Source organism: Idiotropiscis lumnitzeri, unplaced genomic scaffold (assembly GCF_059441095.1).
Source record: "Idiotropiscis lumnitzeri isolate Australia: NSW breed Sydney's pygmy pipehorse unplaced genomic scaffold, RoL_Ilum_1.0 HiC_scaffold_209, whole genome shotgun sequence".
Classification (NCBI taxonomy): domain Eukaryota; kingdom Metazoa; phylum Chordata; class Actinopteri; order Syngnathiformes; family Syngnathidae; genus Idiotropiscis; species Idiotropiscis lumnitzeri.
In genome coordinates, this window is record NW_028283747.1 from 130,603 (window position 1) to 141,633 (window position 11,031).

Here is an 11,031-nt window from a genome sequence, read left to right on the forward strand (position 1 = left end):
CAGGAGGCGTGGGTTCGAATCCCACCTCAGACAGAGCCCATTGAAAGTACCAAGCAAGAACAAAGCAAACACAGTCAAGAGAGCATTACCAGTTGCCAGGATGGCGGAGCGGTCTAAGGCGTTGCGTTCAGGTCGCAGTCTCCCCAGGAGGCGTGGGTTCGAATCCCACCTCAGACATTGCCCATTGAAACTACCAAGCAAGAACAAAGCAAACACAGTCAAGAGAGCATTACCAGTTGCCAGGATGGCGGAGCGGTCTAAGGCGTTGCGTTCAGGTCGCAGTCTCCCCAGGAGGCGTGGGTTCGAATCCCACCTCAGACAGTGCCCATTGAAAGTACCAAGCAATAACAAAGGAAACACGGTCAAGAGAGCATTACCAGGTGCCAGGATGGCGGAGCGGTCTAAGGCGTTGCGTTCAGGTCGCAGTCTCCCCAGGAGGTGTGGGTTCGAATCCTACCTCAGACAGTGCCCATTGAAAGTACCAAGCAAGAACAAAGCAAACGCAGTCAAGAGAGCATTACCAGTTGCCAGGATGGCGGAGCGGTCTAAGGTGTTGCGTTCAGGTCGCAGTCTCCCCAGGAGGCGTGGGTTCGAATCCCACCTCAGACAGAGCCCATTGAAAGTACCAAGCAAGAACAAAGCAAACACATTCAAGAGAGCATTACCAGGTGCCAGGATGGCGGAGCGGTCTAAGGCGTTGCGTTCAGGTCGCAGTCTCCCCAGGAGGCGTGGGTTCGAATCCCACCTCAGACAGTGCCCATTGAAAGTACCAAGCAAGAACAAAGCAAACACAGTCAAGAGAGCATTACCAGTTGCCAGGATGGCGGAGCGGTCTAAGGCGTTGCGTTCAGGTCGCAGTCTCCCCAGGAGGCGTGGGTTCGAATCCAACCTCAGACAGTGCCCATTGAAACTACCAAGCAAGAACAAAGCAAACACAGTCAAGAGAGCATTACCAGTTGCCAGGATGGCGGAGCGGTCTAAGGCGTTGCGTTCAGGTCGCAGTCTCCCCAGGAGGCGTGGGTGCGAATCCCACCTCAGACAGAGCCCATTGAAAGTACCAAGCAAGAACAAAGCAAACACATTCAAGAGAGCATTACCAGGTGCCAGGATGGCGGAGCGGTCTAAGGCGTTGCGTTCAGGTTGCAGTCTCCCCAGGAGGCGTGGGTTCTAATCCCACCCCAGACAGAGCCCATTGAAAGTACCAAGCAAGAACAAAGCAAACACATTAAGAGAGCATTACCAGGTGCCAGGATGGCGGAGCGGTCTAAGGCGTTGCGTTCAGGTCGCAGTCTCCCCAGGAGGTGTGGGTTCGAATCCCACCTCAGACAGAGCCCATTGAAAGTACCAAGCAATAACAAAGGAAACACGGTCAAGAGAGCATTAGCAGTTGCCAGGATGGCGAAGCGGTGTAAGGCGTTGCGTTCAGGTCGCAGTCTCCCCAGGAGGCGTGGGTTCGAATCCCACCTCAGACAGAGCCCATTGAAAGTACCAAGCAAGAACATAGGAAACACAGTAAAGAGACCATTACCAGTTGCCAGGATGGCGGAGCGGTCTAAGGCGTTGCGTTCAGGTCGCAGTCTCCCCAGGAGGCGTGGGTTCGAATCCCACCTCAGACAGAGCCCATTGAAAGTACAAAGCAAACACAGTCAAGAGAGCATTACCAGCTGCCAGGATGGCGGAGCGGTCTAAGGCGTTGCGTTCAGGTCGCAGTCTCCCCAGGAGGCGTGGGTTCGAATCCCACCTCAGACAGTGCCCATTGAAAGTACCAAGCAAGAACAAAGCAAACACAGTCAAGAGAGCATTACCAGGTGCCAGGATGGCGGAGCGGTCTAAGGCGTTGCGTTCAGGTCGCAGTCTCCCCAGGAGGCGTGGGTTCGAATCCCACCTCAGACAGAGCACATTGAAAGTACCAAGCAAGAACAAAGCAAACACATTCAAGAGAGCATTACCAGGTGCCAGGATGGCGGAGCGGTCTAAGGCGTTGCGTTCAGGTCGCAGTCTCCCCAGGAGGTGTGGGTTCGAATCCTACCTCAGACAGTGCCCATTGAAAGTACCAAGCAAGAACAAAGCAAACGCAGTCAAGAGAGCATTACCAGTTGCCAGGATGGCGGAGCGGTCTAAGGTGTTGCGTTCAGGTCGCAGTCTCCCCAGGAGGCGTGGGTTCGAATCCCACCTCAGACAGAGCCCATTGAAAGTACCAAGCAAGAACAAAGCAAACACATTCAAGAGAGCATTACCAGGTGCCAGGATGGCGGAGCGGTCTAAGGCGTTGCGTTCAGGTCGCAGTCTCCCCAGGAGGCGTGGGTTCGAATCCCACCTCAGACAGTGCCCATTGAAAGTACCAAGCAAGAACAAAGCAAACACAGTCAAGAGAGCATTACCAGTTGCCAGGATGGCGGAGCGGTCTAAGGCGTTGCGTTCAGGTCGCAGTCTCCCCAGGAGGCGTGGGTTCGAATCCAACCTCAGACAGTGCCCATTGAAACTACCAAGCAAGAACAAAGCAAACACAGTCAAGAGAGCATTACCAGTTGCCAGGATGGCGGAGCGGTCTAAGGCGTTGCGTTGAGGTCGCAGTCTCCCCAGGAGGCGTGGGTGCGAATCCCACCTCAGACAGAGCCCATTGAAAGTACCAAGCAAGAACAAAGCAAACACATTCAAGAGAGCATTACCAGGTGCCAGGATGGCGGAGCGGTCTAAGGCGTTGCGTTCAGGTTGCAGTCTCCCCAGGAGGCGTGGGTTCTAATCCCACCCCAGACAGAGCCCATTGAAAGTACCAAGCAAGAACAAAGCAAACACATTAAGAGAGCATTACCAGGTGCCAGGATGGCGGAGCGGTCTAAGGCGTTGCGTTCAGGTCGCAGTCTCCCCAGGAGGTGTGGGTTCGAATCCCACCTCAGACAGAGCCCATTGAAAGTACCAAGCAATAACAAAGGAAACACGGTCAAGAGAGCATTAGCAGTTGCCAGGATGGCGAAGCGGTGTAAGGCGTTGCGTTCAGGTCGCAGTCTCCCCAGGAGGCGTGGGTTCGAATCCCACCTCAGACAGAGCCCATTGAAAGTACCAAGCAAGAACATAGGAAACACAGTAAAGAGACCATTACCAGTTGCCAGGATGGCGGAGCGGTCTAAGGCGTTGCGTTCAGGTCGCAGTCTCCCCAGGAGGCGTGGGTTCGAATCCCACCTCAGACAGAGCCCATTGAAAGTACAAAGCAAACACAGTCAAGAGAGCATTACCAGCTGCCAGGATGGCGGAGCGGTCTAAGGCGTTGCGTTCAGGTCGCAGTCTCCCCAGGAGGCGTGGGTTCGAATCCCACCTCAGACAGTGCCCATTGAAAGTACCAAGCAAGAACAAAGCAAACACAGTCAAGAGAGCATTACCAGGTGCCAGGATGGCGGAGCGGTCTAAGGCGTTGCGTTCAGGTCGCAGTCTCCCCAGGAGGCGTGGGTTCGAATCCCACCTCAGACAGAGCACATTGAAAGTACCAAGCAAGAACAAAGCAAACACATTCAAGAGAGCATTACCAGGTGCCAGGATGGCGGAGCGGTCTAAGGCGTTGCGTTCAGGTCGCAGTCTCCCCAGGAGGCGTGGGTTCGAATCCCGCCTCAGACAGAGCCCATTGAAAGTACCAAGCAAGAACAAAGCAAACACAGTCAAGAGATTATTACCAGATGATAAGATGGCAGAGCGGTCTAAGGCGTTGCGTTCAGGTCGCAGTCTCCCCAGGAGGCGTGGGTTCGAATCCCACCTCAGACAGAGCACATTGAAAGTACCAAGCAAGAACAAAGCAAACACATTCAAGAGAGCATTACCAGGTGCCAGGATGGCGGAGCGGTCTAAGGCGTTGCGTTCAGGTCGCAGTCTCCCCAGGAGGTGTGGGTTCGAATCCTACCTCAGACAGTGCCCATTGAAAGTACCAAGCAAGAACAAAGCAAACGCAGTCAAGAGAGCATTACCAGTTGCCAGGATGGCGGAGCGGTCTAAGGTGTTGCGTTCAGGTCGCAGTCTCCCCAGGAGGCGTGGGTTCGAATCCCACCTCAGACAGAGCCCATTGAAAGTACCAAGCAAGAACAAAGCAAACACATTCAAGAGAGCATTACCAGGTGCCAGGATGGCGGAGCGGTCTAAGGCGTTGCGTTCAGGTCGCAGTCTCCCCAGGAGGCGTGGGTTCGAATCCCACCTCAGACAGTGCCCATTGAAAGTACCAAGCAAGAACAAAGCAAACACAGTCAAGAGAGCATTACCAGTTGCCAGGATGGCGGAGCGGTCTAAGGCGTTGCGTTCAGGTCGCAGTCTCCCCAGGAGGCGTGGGTTCGAATCCAACCTCAGACAGTGCCCATTGAAACTACCAAGCAAGAACAAAGCAAACACAGTCAAGAGAGCATTACCAGTTGCCAGGATGGCGGAGCGGTCTAAGGCGTTGCGTTGAGGTCGCAGTCTCCCCAGGAGGCGTGGGTGCGAATCCCACCTCAGACAGAGCCCATTGAAAGTACCAAGCAAGAACAAAGCAAACACATTCAAGAGAGCATTACCAGGTGCCAGGATGGCGGAGCGGTCTAAGGCGTTGCGTTCAGGTTGCAGTCTCCCCAGGAGGCGTGGGTTCTAATCCCACCCCAGACAGAGCCCATTGAAAGTACCAAGCAAGAACAAAGCAAACACATTAAGAGAGCATTACCAGGTGCCAGGATGGCGGAGCGGTCTAAGGCGTTGCGTTCAGGTCGCAGTCTCCCCAGGAGGTGTGGGTTCGAATCCCACCTCAGACAGAGCCCATTGAAAGTACCAAGCAATAACAAAGGAAACACGGTCAAGAGAGCATTAGCAGTTGCCAGGATGGCGAAGCGGTGTAAGGCGTTGCGTTCAGGTCGCAGTCTCCCCAGGAGGCGTGGGTTCGAATCCCACCTCAGACAGAGCCCATTGAAAGTACCAAGCAAGAACATAGGAAACACAGTAAAGAGACCATTACCAGTTGCCAGGATGGCGGAGCGGTCTAAGGCGTTGCGTTCAGGTCGCAGTCTCCCCAGGAGGCGTGGGTTCGAATCCCACCTCAGACAGAGCCCATTGAAAGTACAAAGCAAACACAGTCAAGAGAGCATTACCAGCTGCCAGGATGGCGGAGCGGTCTAAGGCGTTGCGTTCAGGTCGCAGTCTCCCCAGGAGGCGTGGGTTCGAATCCCACCTCAGACAGTGCCCATTGAAAGTACCAAGCAAGAACAAAGCAAACACAGTCAAGAGAGCATTACCAGGTGCCAGGATGGCGGAGCGGTCTAAGGCGTTGCGTTCAGGTCGCAGTCTCCCCAGGAGGCGTGGGTTCGAATCCCACCTCAGACAGAGCACATTGAAAGTACCAAGCAAGAACAAAGCAAACACATTCAAGAGAGCATTACCAGGTGCCAGGATGGCGGAGCGGTCTAAGGCGTTGCGTTCAGGTCGCAGTCTCCCCAGGAGGCGTGGGTTCGAATCCCGCCTCAGACAGAGCCCATTGAAAGTACCAAGCAAGAACAAAGCAAACACAGTCAAGAGATTATTACCAGATGATAAGATGGCAGAGCGGTCTAAGGCGTTGCGTTCAGGTCGCAGTCTCCCCAGGAGGCGTGGGTTCGAATCCCACCTCAGACAGAGCCCATTGAAAGTACCAAGCAAGAACAAAGCAAACACAGTCAAGAGAGCATTACCAGTTGCCAGGATGGCGGAGCGGTCTAAGGCGTTGCGTTCAGGTCGCAGTCTCCCCAGGAGGCGTGGGTTCGAATCCCACCTCAGACATTGCCCATTGAAACTACCAAGCAAGAACAAAGCAAACACGGTCAAGAGAGCATTACCAGTTGCCAGGATGGCGGAGCGGTCTAAGGCGTTGCGTTCAGGTCGCAGTCTCCCCAGGAGGCGTGGGTTCGAATCCCACCTCAGACAGTGCCCATTGAAAGTACCAAGCAATAACAAAGGAAACACGGTCAAGAGAGCATTACCAGTTGCCAGGATGGCGAAGCGGTGTAAGGCGTTGCGTTCAGGTCGCAGTCTCCCCAGGAGGCGTGGGTTCGAATCCCACCTCAGATAGAGCCCATTGAAAGTACCAAGCAAGAACATAGGAAACACAGTAAAGAGCGCATTACCAGGTGCCAGGATGGCGGAGCGGTCTAAGGCGTTGCGTTCAGGTCGCAGTCTACCCAGGAGGCGTGGGTTCGAATCCCGTCTCAGACAGAGCCCATTGAAAGTACCAAGCAATAACAAAGCAAACACAGTCAAGAGAGCATTTCCAGCTGCCAGGATGGCGGAGCGGTCTAAGGCGTTGCGTTCAGGTCGCAGTGTCCCCAGGAGGCGTGGGTTCGAATCCCACCTCAGACAGAGCCCATTGAAAGTACCAAGCAAGAACAAAGGAAACACAGTAAAGAGAGCATTACCAGTTGCCAGGATGGCGGAGCGGTCTAAGGCGTTGCGTTCAGGTCGCAGTCTCCCCAGGAGGCGTGGGTTCGAATCCCACCTCAGACAGAGCCCATTGAAAGTACAAAGCAAACACAGTCAAGAGAGCATTACCAGTTGCCAGGATGGCAGAGCGGTCTAAGGCGCTGCGTTCAGGTCGCATTCTCCCCAGGAGGCGTGGGTTCGAATCCCACCTCAGACAGAGCCCATTGAAAGTACCAAGCAAGAACAAAGCAAACACAGTCAAGAGAGCATTACCAGTTGCCAGGATGGCAGAGCGGTCTAAGGCGTTGCGTTCAGGTCGCATTCTCCCCAGGAGGCGTGGGTTCGAATCCCGCCTCAGACAGAGCCCATTGAAACTACCAAGCAAGAACAAAGCAAACACAGTCAAGAGAGCATTACCAGTTGCCAGGATGGCGGAGCGGTCTAGGGCGTTGCGTTCAGGTCGCAGTCTCCCCAGGAGGCGTGGGTTCGAATCCCACCTCAGACAGTGCCCATTGAAAGTACCAAGCAATAACAAAGGAAACACGGTCAAGAGAGCATTACCAGTTGCCAGGATGGCGAAGCGGTGTAAGGCGTTGCGTTCAGGTCGCAGTCTCCCCAGGAGGCGTGGGTTCGAATCCCACCTCAGACAGAGCCCATTGAAAGTACCAAGCAAGAACAAAGCAAACACAGTCAAGAGAGCATTACCAGTTGCCAGGATGGCAGAGCGGTCTAAGGCGCTGCGTTCAGGTCGCATTCTCCCCAGGAGGCGTGGGTTCGAATCCCGCCTCAGACAGAGCCCATTGAAAGTACCAAGCAAGAACAAAGCAAACACATTCAAGAGAGCATTACCAGGTGCCAGGATGGCGGAGCGGTCTAAGGCGTTGCGTTCAGGTCGCAGTCTCCCCAGGAGGTGTGGGTTCGAATCCTACCTCAGACAGTGCCCATTGAAAGTACCAAGCAAGAACAAAGCAAACGCAGTCAAGAGAGCATTACCAGTTGCCAGGATGGCGGAGCGGTCTAAGGTGTTGCGTTCAGGTCGCAGTCTCCCCAGGAGGCGTGGGTTCGAATCCCACCTCAGACAGAGCCCATTGAAAGTACCAAGCAAGAACAAAGCAAACACATTCAAGAGAGCATTACCAGGTGCCAGGATGGCGGAGCGGTCTAAGGCGTTGCGTTCAGGTCGCAGTCTCCCCAGGAGGCGTGGGTTCGAATCCCACCTCAGACAGTGCCCATTGAAAGTACCAAGCAAGAACAAAGCAAACACAGTCAAGAGAGCATTACCAGTTGCCAGGATGGCGGAGCGGTCTAAGGCGTTGCGTTCAGGTCGCAGTCTCCCCAGGAGGCGTGGGTTCGAATCCAACCTCAGACAGTGCCCATTGAAACTACCAAGCAAGAACAAAGCAAACACAGTCAAGAGAGCATTACCAGTTGCCAGGATGGCGGAGCGGTCTAAGGCGTTGCGTTCAGGTCGCAGTCTCCCCAGGAGGCGTGGGTGCGAATCCCACCTCAGACAGAGCCCATTGAAAGTACCAAGCAAGAACAAAGCAAACACATTCAAGAGAGCATTACCAGGTGCCAGGATGGCGGAGCGGTCTAAGGCGTTGCGTTCAGGTTGCAGTCTCCCCAGGAGGCGTGGGTTCTAATCCCACCCCAGACAGAGCCCATTGAAAGTACCAAGCAAGAACAAAGCAAACACATTAAGAGAGCATTACCAGGTGCCAGGATGGCGGAGCGGTCTAAGGCGTTGCGTTCAGGTCGCAGTCTCCCCAGGAGGTGTGGGTTCGAATCCCACCTCAGACAGAGCCCATTGAAAGTACCAAGCAATAACAAAGGAAACACGGTCAAGAGAGCATTAGCAGTTGCCAGGATGGCGAAGCGGTGTAAGGCGTTGCGTTCAGGTCGCAGTCTCCCCAGGAGGCGTGGGTTCGAATCCCACCTCAGACAGAGCCCATTGAAAGTACCAAGCAAGAACATAGGAAACACAGTAAAGAGACCATTACCAGTTGCCAGGATGGCGGAGCGGTCTAAGGCGTTGCGTTCAGGTCGCAGTCTCCCCAGGAGGCGTGGGTTCGAATCCCACCTCAGACAGAGCCCATTGAAAGTACAAAGCAAACACAGTCAAGAGAGCATTACCAGCTGCCAGGATGGCGGAGCGGTCTAAGGCGTTGCGTTCAGGTCGCAGTCTCCCCAGGAGGCGTGGGTTCGAATCCCACCTCAGACAGTGCCCATTGAAAGTACCAAGCAAGAACAAAGCAAACACAGTCAAGAGAGCATTACCAGGTGCCAGGATGGCGGAGCGGTCTAAGGCGTTGCGTTCAGGTCGCAGTCTCCCCAGGAGGCGTGGGTTCGAATCCCACCTCAGACAGAGCACATTGAAAGTACCAAGCAAGAACAAAGCAAACACATTCAAGAGAGCATTACCAGGTGCCAGGATGGCGGAGCGGTCTAAGGCGTTGCGTTCAGGTCGCAGTCTCCCCAGGAGGCGTGGGTTCGAATCCCGCCTCAGACAGAGCCCATTGAAAGTACCAAGCAAGAACAAAGCAAACACAGTCAAGAGATTATTACCAGATGATAAGATGGCAGAGCGGTCTAAGGCGTTGCGTTCAGGTCGCAGTCTCCCCAGGAGGCGTGGGTTCGAATCCCACCTCAGACAGAGCCCATTGAAAGTACCAAGCAAGAACAAAGCAAACACATTCAAGAGAGCATTACCAGGTGCCAGGATGGCGGAGCGGTCTAAGGCGTTGCGTTCAGGTCGCAGTCTCCCCAGGAGGCGTGGGTTCGAATCCCACCTCAGACAGTGCCCATTGAAAGTACCAAGCAAGAACAAAGCAAACACAGTCAAGAGAGCATTACCAGGTGCCAGGATGGCGGAGCGGTCGAAGGCGTTGCGTTCAGGTCGCAGTCTCCCCAGGAGGCGTGGGTTCGAATCCCACCTCAGACAGAGCACATTGAAAGTACCAAGCAAGAACAAAGCAAACACATTCAAGAGAGCATTACCAGGTGCCAGGATGGCGGAGCGGTCTAAGGCGTTGCGTTCAGGTCGCAGTCTCCCCAGAAGGCGTGGGTTCGAATCCCGCCTCAGACAGAGCCCATTGAAAGTACCAAGCAAGAACAAAGCAAACACAGTCAAGAGATTATTACCAGATGATAAGATGGCAGAGCGGTCTAAGGCGTTGCGTTCAGGTCGCAGTCTCCCCAGGAGGCGTGGGTTCGAATCCCACCTCAGACAGAGCCCATTGAAAGTACCAAGCAAGAACAAAGCAAACACATTCAAGAGAGCATTACCAGGTGCCAGGATGGCGGAGCGGTCTAAGGCGTTGCGTTCAGGTCGCAGTCTCTCCAGGAGGCGTGGGTTCGAATCCCGCCTCAGACAGAGCCCATTGAAAGTACCAAGCAAGAACAAAGCAAACACATTCAAGAGAGCATTACCAGGTGCCAGGATGGCGGAGCGGTCCAAGGCGTTGCGTTCAGGTCGCAGTCTCCCCAGGAGGCGTGGGTTCGAATCCCGCCTCAGACAGAGCCCATTGAAAGTACCAAGCAAGAACAAAGCAAACACAGTCAAGAGATTATTACCAGATGATAAGATGGCAGAGCGGTCTAAGGCGCTGCGTTCAGGTCGCAGTCTCCCCAGGAGGCGTGGGTTCGAATCCCGCAGCAGACAGAGCCCATTGAAAGTACCAAGCAAGAAGAAAGCAAACACAGTCAAGAGAGCATTACCAGCTGCAAGGATGGCGGAGCGGTCTTAGGCGTTGCGTTCAGGTCGCAGTCTCCCCAGGAGGCGTGAGTTCGAATCCCACCTCAGACAGAGCCCATTGAAAGTACCAAGCAAGAACAAAGCAAACACATTCAAGAGAGCATTACCAGGTGCCAGGATGGCGGAGCGGTCTAAGGCGTTGCGTTCAGGTCGCAGTCTCCCCAGGAGGCGTGGGTTCGAATCCCGCCTCAGACAGAGCCAATTGAAAGTACCAAGCAAGAACAAAGCAAACACAGTCAAGAGAGCATTACCAGGTGCCAGGATGGCGGAGCGGTCTAAGGCGTTGCGTTCAGGTCGCAGTCTCCCCAGGAGGCGTGGGTTCGAATCCCGCCTCAGACAGAGCCCATTGAAAGTACCAAGCAAGAACAAAGCAAACACAGTCAAGAGATTATTACCAGATGATATGATGGCAGAGCGGTCTAAGGCGTTGCGTTCAGGTCGCAGTCTCCCCAGGAGGCGTGGGTTCGAATCCCACCTCAGACAGAGCCCATTGAAAGTACCAAGCAAGAACAAAGCAAACACAGTCAAGAGAGCATTACCAGCTGCCAGGATGGCAGAGCGGTCTAAGGCGTTGCGTTCAGGTCGCAGTCTCCCCAGGAGGCGTGGGTTCGAATCCCACCTCAGACAGAGCCCATTGAAAGTACCAAGCAAGAACAAAGCAAACACAGTAAAGAGAGCATTACCAGGTGCCAGGATGGCGGAGCGGTCTAAGGCGTTGCGTTCAGGTCGCAGTCTCCCCAGGAGGCGTGGGTTCGAATCCCGCCTCAGACAGAGCCCATTGAAAGTACCAAGCAAGAACAAAGCAAACACATTCAAGAGAGCATTACCAGGTGCCAGGATGGCGGAGCGGTCTAAGGCGTTGCGTTCAGGTCGCAGTCTCCCCA